We start from the raw sequence: 25,795 nt of genomic DNA, 5'->3' as shown, positions 1-25,795 counted from the left end.
CAGCAACTCATTAGCAGCGGAAAACTATCCTATCGTTCGAGGGTCCTTAGGATATGATGCCCTGACTGGATGGATATCATTAACCTCCAATCCTCCCTCGCAACGCATCTTATTTTTCTTCCACAGCTTTATTATTCAAACCTTATCAGTAGGTCCTATTATCTAAGTAAGTCTCCGTACATCAGCTCCGACAGTGCGCATCCCGCATCACCACGGTATGGTATCTATACCGCCGCGCCCCGCCTTTCTTCGCTAGTATCCAAGGAAACTGCATCCATCCATCTACCTGGTGCAATGCATTGCTCGCTACAAACAAGTTAGGGCCAAGATACCAGCATTATCCATCTCCCGCTGCGCGCCAAGGGAAACTCTGACTGAGTAAATAATTTATGATAAAGAGATACCACATTGGGTCTGTAAACTACCAATAAATGATTGCCTTAATCGATCCCTAAGTTTATAACTCCAAGCTACAAGTTTTCTTGTTGACTATTGGAAGCGGGAGTTTTTCCTCATCAAATTTTAGTCATTATTTTGGTGACGAGTCCGCTAACTGCATTCAGTTGTAAAATTGGCAGTCTCCGACTTGTATCCTGGAAGCGGCCCCGCTTGTAGTCCAGCCGGTAAGTTTATGATTCTTCGCTACACACATGATCGAACTACTTCCATTGAGTTAGCATACCGTACACCCCATACACAAAGTCTCGGCACACCATTCTTTCTTTTATTGGTGTGTGGTTCTTCCACTTGTGACCCCGTCCGTAACGCGAAGTACCACGGCGAAATATTCATGAACTTGCCCTAAAGGAGTCACTGCTTACGACCAACCATTGAAGGATTCGATTCAAATGGACGGGCGTGTTCTCAAAGAGTAAGGAAATAATTTTGGAGAATTGCTTGGGAGTTTGTGATAAACTAACGTGGGATTTTTTCACACAAGGTTCTTTCTTTTTAGCAGGCTACCACTCCATTCGTAACTCGTCCACGTACGCAGTGTGTATACCACACAACCAGCCACCGCGAGAAATCCCGACAGTGCGATCTCTTTGAAAAACGGTCGCGGCTTGTAGCTTCGTGCGATCAACTGTGTGTCTTTGTTTAGCCAGATTCCTCGAAAGGTGAGTTCGTTTATTTAAATAATTTCATGCTTATATTGTCAATTCACGTTTGTTGACCATGAGTTATCCACATTAAAAGAAGCATTTAGTTTTTGAGGAGTTAGTGCACACGGATATGTTTCTTGATAATTATACAGTTGTTTATTGTGGTATGTTCTTCGAAGACATCAAAATATTAATATTTTTGGCGGAAGATCAAATGCAACATGCTCTTCCTCTCATTCGCTGGCGGTATGTGAGTGTATTTAACCGTGTCAATGTTACAGTACATGTGCATGAGTGGAAACATTAAACGTGCATGGATGTTGGGTCTTTTTAAAACTGTTCTTACTTTCTGGATTAATTTTCTATATTGTCTATTCTCTTCATGTATACATGTTATGATAGACAGATTAATACCATGCACATGTTGCATATTGTACTACTAAGTACTAGCTCATTTTTATTCTGTAATAATGACTAAAATAAAAGAAAGCTGCAGTTTAAATTTATTTCAAGCTACACCTGTAAGCTTGGTTAAGGAACTTAAGAATGATTTGCTGGGACCTGGGTACACTCACACTAGTGCGAGGTTAGTATTATTAATACTACCTGGGTACAGCCCCCAGATGTCATAGTGAGGATTATTTATTTGCAATCATTGCCAAAAAGAAATAAGATGCATGCCTTAATTAAAAAAAAGAGAAGATCCAGAAGTCTTGTCAGCAGGATAGAAAAAAAACACAACAGTTTGCAGACAAACATGTAGTATTATTGGACAGTCTTACATTTATGGAGAAAGTCAGTTAATTTAGAATGGTCTTCTGTCTAAATACCCAAACCAAGTAGGCCTATAATGCTGTTCCCAGACCAATAATTGATTCCAAATCATCAAAGACTGGCCGTGCATGGCTTTGGATGAAGCCCTGGGATAAACTTTATTATTTAGCCTGTAACCTTATTAAAAAATTGTGTGATGCGTTTAAAATCTTGTTCGTAGTGGGTCTTTTCCACACCCAAATGATCTCTTATGTTTACTCTCAGTGGGTCTGTCCAGACAAGGTTAAAAAAACATTACCGGTAATCATCATCATCCTTAATCCATTTTTATTTGAGACTTGGCCAACACCTTGGAACTTTGCAAAGATAGGAGGGTTATAAGTTTTTTTTAATTCAAAGAATCTAACAATAACTTTTTGACCCCCAAAAGCCCATTATTTGTAACAATTTTATTTGACCAAATCTGCAAGAAAATCTTCTTGTCAAATTTTTTCATTCTTGAAATAAAAGAATTAAAGAAAAAAATAAAAGATTTTTAGAAAACAATATTTAAGTTAAAACTAGACACAATTTAAAGGTCAAGTCCACCCCAGGAAAATGCTAACTTGAATAAATAGAGAAAAATCAAACTAGCATAGTGCTGAAAATTTCATCAAAATCGGATGTAAAATAAGAAAGTTATGACATTTTAAAGTTTCGCTCATTTTTCATAAAACAGGGATATGCACAACTAGGTGACTCAGTTGATGATGTCCATCACTCACTATTTCTTTTGTTTTTTATTGTTTGAATACAACAATATTTCATTTTTTATAGATTTGACAATAAGGACCAACTTGACTGAAACATATATACATGTAGTATTAAACAATGCTAATTCCACATGTTCAGGGAGGAATTAATCGTTGTATCACTTGACAATGAAGAGAAAATTAGAATATTTCATATTTCATATAATAAAATACAAAAGAAATAGTGAGTGGATGACGTTATCAGTCTCCTCATTTGCATACCAGCCAGGATGTGCATATAACTGTTTTGTGAAATTAAGCGAAACTTTGAAATGTCATAACTTTCTTATTTTACATCCGTTTTTGATGAAATTTTCAGTGTTATGCTTGTTTGATTTTTCTCTTTTTATTCAAATCAACTTTTTGTTGGGGTGGACTGGACATGTCCTTTAAGAACTTTGAATCGAACCGCAAATGGGCCTACACAATATTATGTTAATTCAATTAAAATGAGTAATTTCACATGTACATGTACATGTAAAATAAAATCAGGCTTAAATTTGATTGAAATTGAAAATGAATCTTTTTGTAGACTGCTTCAAAGTGCATAGCATTATTTTTTACTAAATGCTTGCACATGAAGAATACATGCATTAGATAATCACTCAGGCCTACATGTAGATCTACATTGAGAAAAAAAGCCAGAACTTAACAAGCTATTTGCTGTTAGTCGCATGTGCTGCCCACATTCTGCCAAAGGCAAAAGCAGCACTTACAAACATTGTATTAAGTGCTACATGTAGATGTAAATGCTGCATATTATTGTTAGCATTATAAAGTCCTTTTTTTTTGGGGGGGGGGGGCTCAATCATACTTTTAATGGCATCTAATACACTAGCAATCTGCAATGGACTAAATTTTAATCTTCCAAAATCCTGCATCTTAACTACTGTAAATTGTCAGTGTTATGCTGTTGTTTTCAACAAGCTTTTGTATTTGACCTCAACTACATGTAATTCGTTATCCTGAAGATTGTCCCCGGACAGAGGTCATAATAATTGTGCCAGCATGAAAGGCATGCTGTAGCGTCTGGATTGTACATCATGTAGCTCGATAGGTTTAGATATATGCTGTACATTCCAAAGTACATGTATAGTCAGTGTTGTTAACTCAACAAGTGTACTACATTGTATATTGTACACTGGTGCTGAATACTGTTCACTTTTGAAACGGATTGAATGACTGACTATTCACTCTTTGAATCCTGAGGTCAGGGGTTCAAATCCCTCCACTTCCATGGAACTACATAAACTGTTGTCCTTTTGCAAGACATTTGTCTTCATTTAATACCACCCTCTGCGGGTGAAGACTGGGTACATGTAGGTCGACCTGATTTGCTTTCATGAGCATAGTGCATACAGTAGAACTTTGAGTCTGTGTCCGCATGTATCTTGGCATTTACCAGGGCAATAAATGCTTCATAATTGTGTCAATTTTGCACAATTAATGCTAATATTGAAAAAAAAAGTTTCTAAGTGGATTTACACACATTTATTCATGCTGATTTCATTGACCCATTGCCTATTCAGTGGACCTATGTGGTATACATGTAGGCCTACAGTATGTATGAGAAATGGTAGCCAATGGGTTAATTTTGTTTTGTCACCTGGCATTTGATTGACTTCACGATAATTGATATTGTAGAGATTTCGACCAAAATTCTGCTGGGTCACATCACATGGCATTTCATCAACTTCATGATATACATTGTACCACACTGTAGTCATACCATCATATATATTTTTTCTAGCCATGTTCATGAATTACGGTAGTGGTTTCTTTGGAACCATTGTTATAATTTATAAAGTCCCCTTGCTCACATCATGGAGCTTACATGTGTGGAGAATGCTTGATGCTCCAGCCTTGGCAGGGAAACCTCCACTCACTGAGTATAGGTTTGGATTGTATGTCTGCTGCCTGACCTTAAATGACCCTGCTAAGTGTCGCGACCTTGCCACGGCTAGGGACTGTGTGCTATGCATTATTTTATTGTCTCCCACTGCATACATTTACCCTAGTCACACATGTGAGCCTTGTGGAGAAGCTTCCAACAGTATTTCTGAGAAATATTTACCTGTCTAAAAAGAGGAACTGAACTCCAAGGAGCTCTATCACACGGTTTACCTTGCCACAGCACAGGTCCTTGTGCTTTAGGATAGTGTAAAACCAAAGTTTACAATACATGATTATGATATTTTGTTTAAGAAATTATTACCATTTGATTTTCATTTTTTGAAAAGGATGCTTGGAAGTTGGAAATGTAATTAAATCATTTAGTTTCTATGCAAAATTATAGCTTGGAGTTTTAGGACCTTCAAGTGTTCAAATTGCAAAGAGAAGTAAATTTATAATAGGCCTAATTGTCATCATATGGGTATTATTGTAGAACTGCATTGCATGGGTAAGGAGTCAAGATCTCCATTATGAGCAGTCGTAAGCTGATGCTGTTCACTGTTCAAATTGGCATATTGGCTTATCACCTGTTGCAGTGCACAAATGTACATGTAGGCATGCATTGGGAAATGTAAAGACTTAATAATATGAGAAATAAACATTGATAGTGAAATGATTTATGTGAAAAGAAAAAAAATAATAAAGGAATCAGAATGCTGAAAGATTGAAAGAGATTGTTTAAGGAACAAGAAAATTTGTGGTTAATATTATGGCTATTTGAAAAATGTAAACCTCGGAATTGTCTTCTCTATGAGAATGGTAAAGATCATTCTCCCATATTGTGTACACACTGGAATTAGGTAGGCCTACATGTACTTATAACTCTTTGGTCAGGCTTGAAGAAATTCAAGAAAAATGTATTGTTCATTTCTTAAGAAAGGTCATAGACTGTCTTGTTTTTTTTCTTTATTTGTAGCCTTGTGTTGCTTTCTTGATGAGTCTGTGGCTATGCTCCAAGGCTATTTCATAATAGTCTCTGTCTTACTCTTGAGAGATTGACAATAGACACCCCTTTACCTTGGTGAGCTACTTTCAGGAAGGAAATGTTAATGGGGGAAATATTATACTCATCACAGACTTTTCACAGTGATCACACCATTATTAAGTGAATAGGCATGTCTGTTACAAAGGCTCGTTTATATAGCAAAAACTATTGTGGTTTACAATATATTTATATGGGACTATACGATAGTAGATACATATACTACATGTAGGCCCACCTGTACATTTACATGTATACCAGCAGTGTTTATGAATTAAGGTGGTTTCAGACCGCCTCGAAGTTCGCCAGTTCCAGGTATTCTCTGATCGGGAAATTTACCCCGATCAGAAAATACCAGGTATTTTGGCGGTCTGAAAGCAAACTACGCGTAATATCCCCGAAAGAAAATACCCGATAAATAGTAGGTACTTGGCGAAATTACGAGAACTTTCGCGGGGATTTTTCCAAGGTCGTGGGTATTTTGGCGGTCTGAAAGCAAATTACGGGAACTTTTAGCCCAGCGTGTCGTTGGGCGCGGGCGCCGTGCATGGGTTGCTGCTGGGCTAGTGATTTTGAATTTCGCGCCTTGCTGCTTATCAGACCATACTGCGCATGCTCGTAACTTCAGGAACTTATCCCGAAGGGTATGTTTCAGGGCGGTGTGAATGCAGGAATAATTAATGGGTATTTTTCAGCCTAAAAAAGTTCTCGTAATTTAACGGGGATTCTTGTGATCGAGGCGGTTTGAAACCACCTTTAGTGTGCAACTCTTGTACATTATGGTCTGGTGGTTCCCACTATTGTATTCAAACACAGGGTCATAGGTTCAATTCCCAGCCAGTATGAAAGCATGTTTTCCTTTTATAGCAAGTGATTTATCCTCATTGTGCTGCACTCTACTCAGGTGAGGTGAATGGGTACATGTACATGTACCCTGGAGGATTACATTATTCCTTGAATGCACACAGTGCTGTAAGCACCAGCTCGATCTACAATGTAAGACCAGGGTTCTATTTTTATTTAACCTTGGAAATTGGAATATGGGGTGCAATCTGCAATGTCATTTTTTATTTCTCAATTTTGGTGTGTTTTGCTGTCTTTCAGTGTAATACTTTCTCCTTTTATATTAGAATGCTGATTGATGCACAAGTAGCCTCCTTGTCAAAGATCTCAAAATTGTAGTGCAACTGATGTGATAAACTTTATTTTAAAAAGTACATGTACACAGTAGTTCTCTTTTTAGGTGTTTACAAGGCAAAGGTGTTTTCTGGTACCCCCATTTTTATATTAAACCTCAATAGAAATGATCCATGGGGATTTGAACCTTGGACTTGTTGATTCTCTGAGATTCATAGGGAATATAGTTAAACTGCTTGCTCGGCTGAGTCATAACATGATCGAGAGGCCAGATAATACTCCTTTCCAGTTTGTTATTGTCACTCAGTCCCACACTATCCAAATCATGGAGGCCTCTTCAATGTCATCCAGCTTTATTTACATCCTTCTTTACTGGGAGAAAATATTCCCATAAATTGCAACAAGAACTGTGTACTGCATTTATAGAGGACAAATTATATTTTGTTTTTTAAACTGTTTCAAAGTTGCTCCTGTATTCAAAGAATTATAGAGCCTGTTACTATGTAATTGCAGGCATGAATGGCTTTTTGCCACATGTATGACAATAAAAAGGCAACCATACAAATTAGAATCTACACTAAAGATTAAAAATAACAGTGACTACGTATGAATTGCAAAAGGTTTGAAAAATTCCAGTCTGCACATGTTTATCTTCATTTTCATTTTGGATTAACAAAACTTTTAAGAGATCTTAAAAAAAAAATTACACCATCATTTTGTAAAATTTCATCATATTCCCAACCAATCCCATTTTGTTCTTCAATCATTAATTACCGGTATAATGTTTGTTCTGATTTGGATGATCACCAATGTACATGTCAATGTACAATATGTAGAACATCATCTTCTATTACAATAATTACATTCTTCAAGATTTCAAAATAGTTATTACACTAAAATAATATGTTGGTTAGGAATATTCTGCCAGTGTGCGTCTCATAAGATTGAAAATCATTTGGGCCAAAGCTGATTTCCTGTTTTGTAGAAATGCATTATTTGGTTATAGCCCAAAGAAAGCAGAATGCAGGAAATAGCTCACAGTCCATCACTCCAGTTCCTTGTTCTTTCCTGATGTACAAAAAAATATGCAAGGAATCTTCTTTTCTTGAAAAGTTTTGAAGCTGTCAGATAGAGAGTCAAGGCTTGGTGATACATGAAAACTATACATTTTAAGATTCAATGGCAGGTTGTGGGTTTGATACTACATGTAGGCTGAGTCATACATGTACCAAAGAGTTTTAAAAATGGGACTCTCTGCATTCTTGCCAAACCCTGAAGTACATATTAGAATGGGGAAGGGGGATGATCGCCATAAAGTTCATGCAGGCAGGTCCTGCTGCCAGAAGATCATCTAATATCTGAAGTGGCAATCTATTCTAGGCCCTAGGATAATGAAGGCCTACGTGAACAGGTTCATGTACATGTTGCTATTCATGAATATGTACATGTACATGTACCTGTACCTGTACAGCTTGGGACAGTGTCAGGATACTTTGGGGGGGATATGACCCCCCCTGATGGAAATTAGGGTCTAAAAGAGTTATTGTACTTGGCATAGACCTGTCAGTTAGTTTAAATATTCCTTTTCTTCCCTTCAATTTTTTTTAATGAATTCTCATCCCCACTATGTGAAAAAAAAGGGGGGGGGGGGGCTCATTTTAGGGCAGTCCCCCTCCGCCTTCTCTCTCATTGCTCTGGCCCTGCCTGCACGTACATTTAGTCCAGTGATCTTCAAGGAGCTTGTTTTCTCAGCTATCGCTCTGAACATTGTATGGCAGTGACCATTGGGCTGGTAGCTTCACAATATATGTACAGTATGTACATTGTACATGTAGATGACATTCTTTCAGACACACAAAAGAGAATCGCTTCATGCACTTCAGTTCATAAAAACCGAGTTCCAAAATTAGTGGTGACATTTTCTAGTAGGCCCTAAAATCGTCTTGTTAAATTTGAATGGGGCTGGGCATTGTTATGCTTGTTTCCTCTGCTGCTGCCAAAATATTGGCGGGATGTTATTTATAGCTGCAACATCTTTGGATGTGCGGTTTATGTAAAGCATGGCGAAATTTACATTTTTCTTCAGTTTGTCTTTAGTACTCATGTACTGTACATGAATGATATTTTAACAATATAAAAGTATTGATCATAAATTTACAATTTTTTATCTTTTTTATTTCCACTTGCAGGTAGGCCTGTCATCGAGTCATGCCTACAACATGCGGCTTTCCTAATTGCAAGTTTCGTTCTCGCTACAAGGGAACTGACGACCCCCGTCATTTTTATCGCGTTCCTAAGCGTCCAGCCATTCTGCGTGAGAGGTGGCTGGAGGCCATTGGCCGCACTGAAGAGACAATTGTTGGTCAGGTAGCGTAAACAAACACACACACACAAACCCACACCCCCTTCACGTTCCATGTGATGTGCCTGGATACCTAGCCTGCATGTCGGCCAGGAGAGGGCCATCCTGGGGAACTCTCTTGTTGGATTTGTTCGTTATTTGCAGCATTGGAAATGAAAGTTCTTATCATTAAGTTATTCTTTTTTTTTCAGTTTACGATTTCAGTTGGATTGTTGACTTGTGCGCACTTGTTTGACCAATTATTTTTTAATTTATTTTATTAAGTTCAATGGACATTATGGCATGCTTGTAACAGATGTTGACATTTTGTATTTAATAGTTGAAACCTTGGTTGACTTTTAGTTGATATTTGGTTCCTTTGTGAACCCAAACAGAAACCAATGCTGCTCAAATGCTACATTATCCGATCACTGTCACCACACTCCTTTATTATAAGTGTTAAAAATTGTGAAATACTCCCAATCAGGTAATGTCAAGGAAGTAGTAGATTATACTTTTAGGCCAACATACATGTACATGGAAGACAGCTGGGGCTGTTCTATTAAGCTTTTCATACAGTTAAACCTGTCTGCAAACAACTGGAACAGAATTATGCAATCAGTCTAATTCAAATCAGCTGAAGTTTAAATTTGGTCTTAATGAAATGAGCATTTAAACGCAAATTTTGTTCTTCCATTAGTCAAAATTTAGAGTAACACTGTAAATAAGAAGTCCACTCCCACTTTTCTTAATACTGTACCTAGTACAATATTAAAGGGGAACTCATGTAGCACAAGAACATATCTTATTAAAAAAATCATACAAGTACAGCTTTATGTAGTAGCCCCATGATACAATTTGTACTCATAGAGAGCGAGAATCGGGATATTGAGTGTGAAGGGAATATGTATCTGTGCTATTTCTGGAAGTATCTGCGCTACTATCAGCAATGTGCTCTTTTATACTTACAGAAATCTTTGAAATGAGACATTTGAAATCTTTAAGTTTGCAACACATGACATACATGTATGTATGATGCAATTTAACCCTCGTTTATAGAGATTATAACAACCAGTCTGTAACCTTCCAAGAAAGAAGAACATCTGCCTAGGAGACGTCTGGCACATATCCAAGATAGCCCTACCCTACCTCCTTCCATAGAAATATTGTATTCCTGTGGTGAATGTTGCCATCTAATATTCCAAGGAATTATTGATACATTGGCAGTTTATCTTGTTCCCAAATGTACATGAATAAAAGTTTGTGAAGAACCTGAAAATCATTTTGAAATGGATTGGACATGAATTTTAGGTACATGTTATTATTTCAACGTCAACATACATGTAGGAACTTTCACTTTAGAAATTTACTTTAGCCAATTTTAATTTGCTCATTAATGTTGGGACGGGAGTTCCACGAAGTTAAAGGTCAAGTCCACCCCAGAAAAATGTTGATTTGAATAAATAGAGAAAAATCAAACTAGCAAAATGCTGAAAAGTTCATCGAAATCGGATGTAAAATAAGAAAGTTATGACACTTTAAAGTTTTGCTTATTTTTCACAAAACAGTGATATGCACAACTCAAATGAGAAAGTTGATGATGTCCCTTACTCACTATTTCTTTTTTTATTGTTTGAATTATATAATATATTGTTTTTTTATAGATTAGACAATAATGACCAACTTGACTGAATCATATAGTATTAAACAATGCTCATTCTACATGTTCAGGGAGGAATTATCATTGTCTCACTTGACAATGAGGAGAAAAATAGAATATTCCCTATTACATATAATAAAATACAAAAGAAATAGTGAGTGGATGACATCATCAGGTTCCTCATTTGCATACCAACACCAGGATGTGCATATAACTGTTTTGTGAAATTAAGCAAAACTTTAAAATGTCATAACATTCTTATTTACATCCGATTTTGATGAAATTTTCAGTGTTATGCTTGTTGGATTTTTCTCTTTTTATTCAAATCAACTTTTTGTTGGGGTGGACTTGTCCTTTAAATGAAAAATCTATCCACAATTTTGTTTTTAGGATAATCAAGATGTTCTTCCTCTCCACAAATTATACATGAATTAAAAAAAACAGGAAGGAAGGAGGAAGAAAGATAAAAGGTGGCAAATTTTTAATAGCATTTTTCATAATTGTTTTTTAATGCAAATTTTGAAATTCAAAATTGCAGATTCAGTGATGTGTCTTGTATTGCTCCTACAATGTACATGTACCTTTGGTAAAATTACTTTATTTCAACTGTTTAAAGCAGTCCCACCCCCTTCCCAACAGATCCCTGGACCTGCAATTTGTAAAATGACAGATATGGTATTGTAATGTTAATGTACAAATGTAAATAGAAATATAAGAACATGTGAGCATGGCATGATAACTCCCCAACGTTGCTAGCGATTTGAGAAGTTTAACCTTGCGTAAAATGAGTAGACTTTGATCTTGTGCCTGGGCCAAGTCGATGAATTGATCCCAAGAACGAGAAATAAAGAACATTCCAGAGGAAAAGTTTAGTGTGTAGGACGTCCAGGCCAGTGGGTTTGACCCGTGATTGGAGAACCAGGAATATCTTCATTTGAATCGTATTCCACACGGATGGGTGCGAAGGAAGCTGGGTATTTCCCCTTCTCCCCTGTAATCACTCCTTGACCCTGTTCATACTTCCTGTAGAATAGCGTTTCAAGGTAGGTGGAGTCTTCTCTACCAGGTGTACAAGTATGATGGGTAGAACAAAGCAAGTAGATACCTGCCAAGTATGATAATGAATCATGTGATATACAATAAGATTTATATACATGTACATACACAAGTGTGTGATAATATCTTCACTTTTTATATTGTGTATGTACTTGTATGACTGTGTATAAAGTGATGATGTACACAAGAACAACCTGTTAACCTACAGTACATGTTGGACACTCTTGAAAGTATAGTAGCTGTATTTTGAAATCCATGTAAACTTTTAAAATGAAATTATTTTTTTAGCATATAGGCACACCTGTGCATAATTATTTTTTTCTCATTAAATACAGTGAATATGGGTAAATATTTATGTTAAAAGAAATCCCTGGTCTCGTGAATAGTTCATGTTCCTACTGTATTGTACTTGAAGTGTACAGTAAGAGCTGAGAGTTGTTTACAATGTACCATTTTTTAAAGTTAATAGAGAATGCACTGTATCTTGATTCTTGAAACAAAATGGTATGAGTACTGAGTGGGCCTGCAATATTGGGTGTACATACATGTACTACTTGTGTAGCGGAGAGGTAGGTGTGCCTACATAGGTGTATAGGTCAGTTTGTCAATGGTAACTGATGCTGGGATGTATAGGAAATAGGTGCTAATGAGGGGCTTGGTCTCATCATCACACCACTGAGAGGGAACTGCTTCGTTCCAGGATATCACTTCCTGTTCTATTGGTTGGAGTGTGAAGAGGATTCCTCCCACCCCCCCCCCAAACTTGTGCTAGGCTTTTGGTATCAAACAATTCTTTCCAGTTTTATTCCATTTCTTGCAAATGTAACAGGGACATTAGGGAGTGATTGCGAATAAGTTTTAGGGCTTTTAAATCCATTGCTGCTGTCCTAAAATGAAATGAATTACAAAAAATTTACATTATGTCTGTGGCACTCATTGCATTGAAGACACACAAAAAAAGTTACCGAGTCAAACAAGCTATCATGTCTCATTTATCAAGCTGATCTAAACACCTACTGTACATTGTGGCAATGATGCCCATGATATCTTTAAATTTATTGTGGTACACAATGTAAGGTCTACTCTATAGCCTACTGTATGTACTATTCAAATAACAGGGGCAAGGATAAATATTGTTGTTAAATGAGGCATACATGTACATGAGCCTCAACTCAACCCTACTCACTCTGTCTCTGTGTCTTATCTTGTTGAACTTTCCACTAGTAGCAGTCAGGCACTGAATCAGGCTAGACCTGACCCATATAACGTGGCCTGACATAGCATTAGTGTAATAATTAATATACAGATTGTAAATAGTATACCAGAGGCATTCAAATGAATGTAAAAAAAAAAAACGTTATATACTGTCTTTTGTTTGACTGTGAAAAATATGTATATTATCTATATTTATACAATGTATGAACAAGGGTTTGTAATAAGGAAGGGATACCAAATTGAGCTTTAATGAACCCAAAACCTTGAATTCCTGTTTGGAATCCTCCATCTACATGTACTGTAAGTGTGACCTTTCTCTAACCTTTATGTAGAAACTACATACCGGTACATGTAGTACTGTAGGTACATGTAGGTGTAGCATTCACTTGTTCACCCAAGAAACATACTTTTTCAAAGAAATACTCCGATCCTCGGTTGTATTTAAGAGGTTTTTTTTTAATGAGATTGTTGATTGAACACATGCTAGATCTTTTAAGATTATCGTAAACAGGTTAAAGTAGTAGAGATGTATTAAGTTCTTAAAAAGACGTAAAACGTTTGATACATGTATGTACATGTAGTTTATTTTCTGTGACTCACATATCTATATTTTTAATATTAATTATTTTTATTGTATAAATGAAAAGAAATTAATTTGATTTTGCTGTTTAGGTTTTTGTCTCACCTGCATAGCAGAGTGAGACTATAGGCGCCGCTTTTCCGACGGCGGCAGCGTCAACACCAAATGACAACATAACTTAAAAAAGTATATGGACCTAGTTCATGAAACTTGGCCATAAGGTTAATCAAGTATTACTGAACATCCTGCCTGAGTTTCATGTCACATGACCAAGGTCAAAGGTCATTTAGGGTCAATGAACTTAGACCATGTTGGGGGAATCAACATCAAAATCTTAACCTAAGGTTAAGTTTTTGAAATGTCATCATAACTTAGAAAATATATGGACCTAGTTCATGAAACTTAAGCATAAGGTTAATCAAGTATCACTGAACATCCTGCACGAGTTTCACGTCACATGACCAAGGTCAAAGGTCATTTAGGGTCAATGAATTGGCCGAATTGGGGGTATTTGTTGAATTACCATCATAACTTTGAAAGTTTATGGATCTGATTCATGAAACTTGGACATAAGAGTAATCAAGTATCACTGAACATCCTCAGGTCACATGACCAAGGTCAAAGGTCAACGAACTTTGGCCATAATGGGGGTATCTGTTGAATTACCATCATAACTTTAAAAGTTTATGGATCTGACTCATGAAACTTGGACATAAGAGTAATCAAGTATCACTGAACATCCTGTGCGAGTTTTAGGTCACATGTTCAAGGTCAAAGGTCATGTAAGGTCAATGAACTTTGGCCATGTTGGGGGTATTTGTTGAATTACCATCATATCTCTGTAAGTGTATTAGTGTAGTTCATAAAACGTGTACATAAGAGTAACCAAGTATCACTGAACATCTTGTGCGAGTTTTAGTAGTTTTCAAAGTCAGCACTGCTGCTATATTGAATCGCGTGATGCAGGTGAGACCGCCTGAGGCATTCCACTTGTTTGTATAATAAATGACTATTCCTGTTACAATTAGTAGGTTTTTATTAAAAGTTAAGATTCTGGCCAAGTAAGACACACTGTATATGTAGAACTACATTAATACCTTTTTTTTTTCTTTTTTTTCCCCCATTTAATAAATTTCTGATCCTTGTTCCTTTTGCTTTTTGCAATACTGACTTTGATTTGAAATGATAAAGATTTATACTGATGTACTATTAATCCTTTATTCATAATTTACTTTCTAAAATTTTGCATTGAAACGATCCACACTAAACTACAGGTTTTTAGGTGAAATTAGTTTAAATTAAATGTACATGTATGAGGTAGCTACATGTACATACATGTACATTTCTGGTCAATATAATTATCAATACTTATCAAAAAATCTGAGGATATTCACCAATTATCACCCCATGAAAAGAAAAGACTTACATGTATAGTTGAATGTATTTTGAAAATTGTATTGTATCAAGATATGAAGAGCTTTAGGTTTCCCAAATTTTCCATAGCTGTTTTCCACAGTTTAACAGTCAAGACCCCGAGACACATTCTGCATGTCCACATGTACATGTATGCTTAATAAAAGTTGATTATGAATTTTGATTAGTTTCCCCCATGGGTTCCATAATTTAGTTACAGATTATTATATTTTGATTAATTTTGAAATTAAATCGAGTTGGCATTTTTTTTAAACTGACAATAAAACATAATTATTTAAAATTCTAATGTACATGTACTTGCCCCACTGGGTTTTATGATTCAGGCAAGTGTAATTCTTAACTCTTTTTGAGATTAAACAGTGTTGGTATATTTGTTAGCTAACGATAAATTATAATTTTTATTTGTGTTAACACTAATGTACCCCCTTTCTTTCAGCTGTTTTGTTGATCAGCCAGCCGTTCGTTCCTTGACCGCGCACTCTTCCTTGGGTTTGTGAAAACTACCCTTAGGAATTGCTGAGGTATCAATCACATTACCTATTTTATTTTGATTTATACTAACACCTTTTTGTGTTTATTAATTCTTTACATATTCATTTTGCTGTTTTGTTTTGATTTGCCATTTCATACTAACATTTCAATTTTTGATTTTGCTGTCATTCTCTTACTTTGATATAATTTCCTATTTCCCATTCCTTTCTGTTATGTTGTTTCCCATACAAAATAAATGAAAATCATTGCAATTCAGTGAATATAATTTATAAATTTCAATTTCTGTAAAAATTTCATGGAATTTTCAATTATCTTTCATTTAACACAAAAGAATATTACATGTATAGCAGCTTTCATTTTTCAAATGTTGCATGCTTTCCCATATTTTTTCTGTGCAGTTATGATTCTTTTTCAATATTTCTCATCCCTACCTTTTCTTTGTAAGCTATCGGAAAAAAATGATGCCTTTTAAATGTTTTTCATGCTTTTTGCTTTTATTATTTAATTCATCATTTCATCTCTTTAATTTTGTAATAAAGGTGGAAGGCTCCTGTTCCTATTTGTTCTCTCTAAACTTATATTCTCATTGTTGTATTAGTTGGAAAGATAACTCTCTTAAACATGTGCAGTACCATTTCTATCTAGATGCAATTTTCTTTGTAACTTCTTTTGTCTTTTCCTGATTCCAACTTGTGACTAAAATATTGTTAAATAAGAAAAAAAACTTTTATAACAATTTGCTGCTATAATGTTTGAGCCTTTTGTTCTGAACTTGCTCCACTCAAAGGTGGTTTTATAATTTACACACTTCAAATTTTGTGTTTTATTACAACATGATAACTTTGCTAAATGAAGGGGTATTGTGTTTATTTTGTTTTAATATTGTTTTTATTTGTTATTTGATTGCTAAACTTATTTTAAAGGGGACGTTCACCCTGACAAAAAGTTAATTGTAAAAATAGAAAAAATAATAATTAAAAGATATTAAAGATTTAAGGGAAATCCATCAAAGATTTTAATTTGTGACATATGCAAACAGCTTCCCATGTATCTTGAGTTACAAAAAAATAAATGAAATGTTATTTTGTCAGACAACTGAAAGTGGTATTTGTAGTACCTACAGTATATCAACAGACAAATTATTTCACACCCTCTCCTAAATGAAAAAAAAAACAGATCCTGGTCGGTATGCCAATGAGGAGACTGGTGACATCATCAACTCACTATTTCTTTTGTATTTTATTATATGAAATATTCTCATTTTCTCATTTTCAAGTGAAACAGCAATTAATTCCTCTCTGAACATGTGGAGTTATCATTATGGTTCAGTCAAGTTTGTCCTTATTGTCAAATCGGTAAAAAATGAAATATTGTATAACTCAAACAATAAAAAACAAAAGATATAGTGAGTGAGGGACATCATTGACTGTCTCATTTGCATGCATGTCACTGAGTTTTGCATATCACTGTTTTGAGAAAAATAAGGGAAACTTTAAAATGTCACAACTTTCTTATTTTACATCCGATTTTAATGAAATTTTCAGCCTAGTTTTATTTTCTCTATTTATTCAAATCAACATTTTTCTGGGGTGTACTTGACCTTTAAAAAAACATATATACCAATGCTTTTGCTGATTTTTGTCAAACTTGATAGTGTTAATGATTCATAAGAGCTTGACATTAGCCCATCATATCCCCAACAGAAAATGATAAAACTTACATTTGCTTGACATTCTTTTGATGAAGATGAAGATAAAATAAAGATAATGGTAATAATAATAATAAAATAAATATTCAAACAAAACGAAATAATGGTCATAATGTAATAACACCATACATGTAATGATATTTATAATGATAATGATGAAGAATAATATTTGATGATAATCACTGTAGGATTTTTTTTTATTGAGAACAACAATTTTCATTTCTGTTCACTTGCAGTGATCATCAATAATAACTGACTATGTAACTCTTATATATTGCAACCTTTCAGTAATATTCATGAATCATTTCATTCTATAATCTATTTGTGAACTGTTTTGATGTGTGTGATAACATTCAAGTATGATATAATGACTGTGTTGGGTGATATCAGTCTATTGGATCATATTTGTTTGGTGATAATGCTAACAATGTTTATTACATTGTATTCCATCATTTTACAAATATATTAACATGTGGTGTGAGAATACATGTATGTGCCTGCATTAGAATGTAATTCAAATGTAATTAATTCCTTTTTGTTGAATATTTAAGTCTCTGAAATGTATTTAAAGCACTTGTATGGCTTATAATATGTAATTAACCATGAATTTCATAATTTCTTGACATACCTCACTATTGTTCATTGACAATTTAATTTTCATTAGAATGCAGTGAATCATGTATATTACCACAAGAGTGCTACCAAGTCATGCATGAATTTTGCCATTCAGGAGTACATTATCCTATTGATCCGATTACACATTGTACAAAAACATTCATTTTCCCACACTGTTGTTTAAATTTGAAAATTTGAAACTAACAATCGCTGAATCCTGTTGCACTTTAACCTCATTATTCAAGCAAAGGATTTTATTTTACAAGCACATTCATGGTCGATTGTATTTAGACTTCCTTGGAAAAGGAAGTGAATTTTTTGCTAAGCACACATTCTGTGTTTCAAGGCAATTATATTGTGGAGTGTGGACCAGTGGTTAAGTCACTGGAATGGATGAGTGGTACAGACCAAGTGGGTTCACATCCCTGCTACATGAAGTTTGACCTTTTAAGCACCAGTTTCACCTAAATGTTTAAATTGATGAGATCAGCATATGAATGGCTAGATGTCTTGTGCAAACATTAAAAGAGATTGCTGCATTGAGCCCTTGACCATGAATGTTTGAGCTCTGTAGGAAACTTAAGATGTATTCACTTGTGACTGGGGGAGGCAAGGGGTATATTGCTGTTACAGAGTTTGCCTCGTACATGTATGATAAATGCATGTATAGTTTCTTCGGTGTGTTTTTTTTTATATAACTTTTTTACATGTACATGAATACAAAGCTGTATGTACAAGGCTTTTCTTCTATTAAATGCTCTTCTTCAATGCTGAAAATGGTGCAATCATATAGCTTTTCATTATTCTGTATGAATATTATTATATGCCTATTATTTGGTATTGTTCGTCGCTGTGATTTGAACCTTGGGAAAATATTTAAACAAGACCATTGCACTTAAACTGATGAGCTAACAGAATGTTTTCTGTACAGTAGCAGCCATGCAGTAATTAACATTCTTCTGTATCAAATTTCATCAGTTTAATTAATTCCATTCTTTGATATACATGTAAATGCATAAAAGAAGATTATTGGAACGTGTTAAGCTAGATGCTTTGTAATTTTTTTGCTTGGCCTAGTTCCATTTGCGTCTCAGATGGGTTTATTACTGGAATCACTGTAATAGTCTTGTAAACAGACCAGTGTTAGACAAAAGTTATTTATTGTAATAATCCTGGTGTTATTGATATTTTCCTGACTACACTAAGCTTTAATATTGTAGTTTATTTTATATAGTTTTCACTCAATGTATATGGAATAATTGCATGTTTGCATGTGTGTGTGAGAAAGAGAGAGTGCATCTTGGTTGCATGAATGACATTGACTCAGGTCGGCCAAAAGTCATCAAGTTCAGTTGAATACATGACAAACATCTCCATTATGGATATCTCAGGATGATATTTGGATTTAGGAAGATGTTTATTTCTAGAAAACTTACTGGTTTCAATGTGCCATCATGTGTATTGTTAATAATGTCCTTGCGAATTGATAATCAGCATGTCATTAGATGTAATGGTACATGTAGCTGATCTGGGCTTTTGAAAGAAAAACAACACAGATGCTGACTGTGACTAACTAATCAATTCACCAAGCATTTGGAATTGCTTTAAATATGTCTTCCGATTGTCAGAAATCATGTGTAAGTGGCAAGCCATTCTGAGACTCATTTCAACATGACTGCAGGCATACACATGAAATTTCCTTTTATTTGTTGATAATCCTTTGTATATCTTTATGATCAGAAGAGTCTTTTCTTCTAGTCTTACATATTATTAAAGTCATTTTGTTGCAGCTTGTTCTTGAAAACAATCTTTGTGTAGCAAAATTGAGTAGCTAGATTGCATTTACTTTCTACCATTTTGCACACGCATCTCCCCCCCCCCTCCCCTCAAAGTTGTGGTAAGTTGATTGCATTTGTTCATCGCAGCTTCCATTGGATTGAGATTAAATGTGACATGGCATCTATAAGCTGTTTCATGTCATTTCTCAAGCAACGCTTGATGTATTGACATCATTCACGTCCGTCCGCGGCCAATCAGCACGGGAAGTGTATGGGATGCAAAGATGGTTGCAAAATACACCTGTACAAATGGATTGTTACTTCTGCTGGGTGTAATTCAAGGAGGATGTTAAAGCTTCAGGATACAGGGTCAGCCTGTTACCATGTCACACTCCAATATATTACTCTCCTATATCTTGTATTTTATCTTGGCAGGATGGTAATGGAATGTTATCAAATTCTTTTGGATACTTTGGGTGGTAGCTCTTGTCCCACTGATTTTTTAGAGCACTGTGTTTGATGTTTTAAATACGCTTTATAAGAATAGGCTGACACTTATCGAGAGCAAGAAATTTCCAAAAGGCAATTTAATTTTAGGCCTATTATTTATAGGCCTATCTATTATATGTCTTTATCCTTCTGTCTCTTAGATGTTTTCTTTTATTAGTATTCAGGCCTACACAATAGCTCTAAAGAAACAATAATTCAAGTAAAAGAAATCCTTGATTTTCCAGCATAATGAGCTTGATTATCTTATATATTTTCAGTCTTACCATTGTTTTATTTCTATTTTCAGTGAAGACATTCAATTCTTGAAGAGATCTTTCTGTCCAATATACATTGAAGTGATGTGTACTTTACTCTCATTTATTTGATTTCAAACGGCATTGGAGTGATGTGTGGGAGAATGAGTTTGACAGTTTGTCTATTACCCCCAATAGACTGTTCTAGATCCATTCTTGAATGAATTATTGGTCTCTCAGTCTAGAAGGTATGTAGCCCTAGCTGTTGCACCTTTGGCAAATTCTTCTTCCGTTTTCAGTACAGACCACCTTTTCAGTGTAGTTTTCTACTGGTACTTAAAAAAAAAATAGTTTTCAGGGCCTGACCTTTACTTTTTTCTTAGGGAGCCAGCCGGGCTCCTCAAGCACTTTTTTAGGGAGCCCGCAGGGGTTTTAAGGAGCCCAAGTTTATCCCTTTTTTTGCATAATACTGGTCATTACTTATTAAAATATTAAAGCACACCATCACGATACGTTTTTTGTTTAATAATCATCAGCACCAGTTGTATTTATTCAGGACTTCAATGACTTTTTTTTCATTTTTAATGCCCCCCCCCCCTCAAAAAAAAAATTAAATTAAAAAAAGGAAATAAATTAAATACATAAACAAAATTGATTTTTTTCATGCTGAATCATGGATGTGGGTTGGTGTGTGTTTGTGTGGGTGTCGACTGTGCGGTGGACTTGGATATACATGTATATGTTAAAGAAATTAATTCATCATCTAATTTCTACTCCAAATATTGTGTTTATATCAGTACAAAAACCACACAGGCTAAGTATGTCACATGTAGGCACTTACATGTACATGCATGTACCCTAACTTTTCCTGCAGTTCTTTGAAAACGCAGATCTCCACGAAAATTGCATTTTTCTATGGGGGAGTCTAAATTCGGTGAAAAAGTATTCATCAATAACTTAAATATATATCACAATGAAGAAACCTTCCAACTTTATTGGTAGTTTAAAAAAAAAACCTGAAATGTAAACTATATCTGAAACAGAAAATCACCATCATTGAGGCCTTTACTGACCGAATTGTCCCCCAGAGCTCAGGCAGAGAGAGAGAGCTCCGACTTGCACAAGTGTCAGTGCGTGCGTGAGTAAAATCCGGCGGCCTCCTAAAATCAGATGTTGCCATGTTTGATGATTTACTGTCTGATATTTACCCCCTCCCTTGAAAAAATGAAACAAATGATTTTTCAGGAATAATTCACTACCGAGGTAAGTTACTTTGGATGTTAATAGGCGCCCTTTTGACAAGCAGAGCCGAAGTCTACATGACACAGAATCGTGATATCCCTAAGGGAAATGTGTGCATTGGAAATTACACACGGCGTAAATGATAATGGACCCCTGTACATGCAACTGTTTCTCGCAACGGTGTAGCCCGATTCTTATTTTCCATAGGTACCATGTTTGTGGAAAAACGTGGCACAGAAAAAAAGACGCAGCTAAGCAATTTGAAACTTGCTATTTTCAAGGTTTTTTTATGATTTTGAAAACATAATTTAGGTAGATTAAAGCGTGGATTAGTGTGCTGGTAAGAAATTGCTTTTTTGGTGGCTGGTACTAGAAAATCTTAGGGAGCCCACCGGGCTTTTTCAATTACTTTCTAAGGAGCCCGCAGAGGTTTTAGGGAGCCTTTTGCCACCGGGCTCCCGCTAAAATCGAGCCCTGGTTTTGCCAAGGACCGGCAGGTGTAATACATTAGGTGAACACCCTACTCTTTAATGAATAGTGTCTAAGGCATATGAAATGTGCATAGGTTTTGACTCTCCTTCTTATAATGACCAACATTTGCATCCTTCCGATGGATGGAGTGATATCTGACTGCATTTCACACCTGTACTGAATACTGTGGTTATGCATGCTAATGCAGTGTTGTAGCATTAGTTTTGTAATTCTTAGGCGTTGACACAACATTTCCTCCGGCGACAATTGCTCCGGGCTTTATTTCGTCAAAGATATAGGGTTAAGGTAAGGGTTGCAATAGGGTTTTATTTTAGGTTTAGGATAGGGTATAGTTTTACATCAAGGGTTGAAGTTGGTCATTCTGTTTGTGCGTTGAATTCGCCGGAGCATGTCATGGAACCTTCTCAATCAGACCTTGATATTTCAATGTTTTAGGCAAGGTCAGTTTCCCATACCGCACATTCCTATATTACATGTACCATGTAAATGGAAAAAAGTTAAATGAGCACCCAAAATATCTAATGCCCATGAAAGGGCATGAGAGCCAATCACAGTGGGATCTAATATTTTCTAGATTGCTGAAGCAATAGGCTTACCTTATTTTTAGAAAGCTCACACCTGTACCTGTAAAGTAAAAGTGGGGGAATGCTTCTGATTAGCTAGTGTAGTCTTCAAGGTCAGTGAGAGTTCATGAGTACTGTAAATGGAAACCAAACTGTTGAGCCGTTATCTCCCCAAACTTCTACCAGAAGTGTTTTACTGAAACCCTCCCCCAAGGCCATGAGGCTATTGGATGAATCTGGTAATCTCTTGCCCCCCTCTTGATGAGACACCAATAATCACATGTCTTGTCATAGTGGGTCTTCCACATATTGATATGATTCATTTTGATTCGTGTTGGTACTATCTGAATAGAGCAAGAGACATTCTATATCTACCCCAGCTCAATGAGATACAGAACTGAGTGATTCTGGAGGTCACTTGGTAAACGAACAGAAGTTCGAAGATAATCAGTACATTGCAGGGTTAAAAATGAAATATTCTTAACCTTGTCCAAGTTTATTTTTGTCAAGTTTTTCCATTTTATATCCACTAAAATGGTATAATGATTCAAAGTTTTACAAGGAGGTGGGCCTAGTTCCTACAATGTAGGCCTAGTAACAAGTAGCTTCATTTAAATAAATACTTCCATAATGTGTAAAAGGAAACCTTAATTATTTCGTCATTATAGCCCTTATCATTTTATCGGAAGGCTCTTTCAGTACTCTACACTAATGCAGAATATATTTCTAACTCCCCATTTACCTCACCTGGGTTCAGTGCAGCACAACTTGGATAAATTTCTTTCTAAAGGAAATGACACCATGGCTGGATTGTAACCCACAACCATGTGATTGAAAGGCAAGAGTCGGAACCACTAGACCACGAATGTTCCAAAATACATCAGGTTTTTTTTCTGAATGACTCCTGATATCTACATATTTAAACCTGGTTGACCATGTACTGAAAAGGCTCAGTTCTTTTTTTTTGTGATCTTTGTAGATGATTTGTTGCTTGTGAAAAAATCTTCATGGTTTGGCCAAAGTTTGATGCATAACCAAGCAAGATATGAAATAGAAATTGAGTCCATGCACAAAATCTTTCAAAAGGTTTGACAGAAAAGATTGAAAATGTTGAAGAAAAAAAAAAGGAGAAAGTTTAATAGAAGAAAGGAAAGTTAAGGACAGAGTGAAGAAGATAAAGTAAAAGGAACACATGCATAGTTACCTTGTGTCAATTGTATGGTTTCATCTATTTTAGAATTAATGAACCAGCTAAATACTTTAATGAATCTTTCAGGCAAGTAGGTACAGGTATCCCCTTCACATATTGTGTCAACATGTTCAGAGTTTTCCCCAGAAATGAAGGTACCTCAGTTTTCATAGTTTCTGGAGGGTTTTTCTTTGTTTTCAAAGTTTCTGGAGTTTTTTTTTTTTTTTGGGGGGGAGCCAGATATGCTGTATTTTGCCTCATCATTTTCTCCTTATATTAATTTGTCTTCTCTAACCTTGAATATGATTGAATTTGTATCTGATTTTTCATGTCTAATTTTTAAGTTCAATGTCATTCCTGTTTCATTTTCTTCATTTCTCTCCTTATTTCTGTTTCTGCTACCCTCTTATTCTCTTCACCAATCTTTGCAATTTTTAAACACTTCAATTTTTTTTACGTTTTGGTCTTTCATCGTTTTGTGTGTGTCTCCTCTCACTCCTCTATATCTCTCATTGTCCGGGGGCCCACTATTCCTTACCCTTCTCTTCCATGACCTGAAAGGTTGCACACAGACCAAGCCATCAAATTTACATTTCTCCCTGGGCGATGCTTGTTCGTTGTGGCATATTACTCCTCCCGTTTCCAATCGTTCTCCGTCATTCTCAGTTGAAAGAGTATTGTTGAAGGTTGGTGCTTTGGACGGGTAAAGGAAACCTTGTCAGCTACCCAACCAACCAACCTTTCAGGCATCAGGCAGGCAAGCCTGACAGGTGATCTTATGCTAGGTTTACAAGTTCTTTTCCCTGGTATTGAAGTCAATGTATTCAGCAGGGGACGAGAGAACGCTCCAGAAAAACTGGCTGGGCTTCGGGAGATTGTGCAACGAATCACGTATCCACCTTGTTCTTGTCATTCTCTATATGTCAATATTTTAATTCTTTACATCACTGCAAATTGCAATGATAATTCAAAGATGTCATGCAGGAACAATATCTGCAACCTGTGTGAGATGCATGCAGGGAATTGGTTCATTGATTGTTTCTTAATTTTGCCAAGTTTCAAAGAAGTGCCAATCGTTCCAATTAACCTTGTACAACCATTAAGGGATTTTCTTGCCCCTGTAGCTTTTCACAGATTTTTACTGTCAGTCTTTTTAAAATCCAACTATTTTTAAACATTATACCACTATTATCAAATATAATCCTGTTATTTTTTAATATAATGGAACTTAATATTTTTACCAAATAGATGACTGTCTTGATGATTTAGCCATCTAACAGTTTCCTTGGCTGACAAGTCCCTGATATACATGTAGGTCTTCTTGTATGACTTCATAATCCTCTGTGTTACCTCCAGTGGTTTTACTGTCAGTCTTTTTAAAATCCAACTATTTTTAAACATTATACCAATATTTTCAAATATAATCCTGTTATTTTTTAATATAATGGAACTTAATATTTTTACCAAATAGATGACTGTCTTGATGATTTAGCCATCTAACAGTTTCCTTGGCTGACAAGTCCCTGATATGCATGTAGGTCTTCTTGTATGACTTCATATTCCTCTGTGTTACCTCCAGTGGTTTACTGTCAGTCTTTTTAAAATCCAACTATTTTTAAACATTATACCACTATTTTGAAATATAATCCTGTTATTTTTTAATATAATGGAACTTAATATTTTTACCAAATAGATGACTGTCTTGATGATTTAGCCATCTAACAGTTTCCTTGGCTGACAAGTACCTGATATAGGTCTTATTGTATGACTTCATATTCCTCTGTGTTACCTCCAGTGGTTTGGCCATATTCTATTCCTGACAGGTTGATAGGGAAGAGAAAATCACTCACAGCTAGCAGGCTGAACAAGAACAAGTGGGCAAACTTATTTGAAATTCATACAGAGTGGTGGTTTTTCTACCGAGGTGATTTAATCAGCCTGGTAGTT

General features: G+C 35.6%; 1 long non-coding RNA gene across 2 annotated transcripts; it reads left to right on the top strand.

Annotated features, from left to right (window-relative positions):
• Nucleotides 1-320: 320 nt before the first annotated feature.
• On the top strand, nucleotides 321-23,957 carry LOC135156155 (uncharacterized). Of its 2 annotated transcripts, XR_010295305.1 has the most exons (4): nucleotides 321-871; nucleotides 959-1,118; nucleotides 8,930-9,107; nucleotides 15,463-23,957. It is a non-coding gene; the product is annotated as an uncharacterized LOC135156155 (long non-coding RNA). The 2 variants fall into 2 exon arrangements; XR_010295306.1 differs by lacking the exon at nucleotides 959-1,118 and having other exon boundaries at nucleotides 340-871.
• The last annotated feature ends 1,838 nt before the right edge of the window (nucleotides 23,958-25,795 follow it).

This window comes from Lytechinus pictus, chromosome 12, assembly GCF_037042905.1.
Source record: "Lytechinus pictus isolate F3 Inbred chromosome 12, Lp3.0, whole genome shotgun sequence".
Lineage (NCBI taxonomy): Eukaryota > Metazoa > Echinodermata > Echinoidea > Temnopleuroida > Toxopneustidae > Lytechinus > Lytechinus pictus.
Note: the sequence above shows the minus strand (reverse complement) of the source record. Positions and strands in the feature narration are given on the sequence as shown.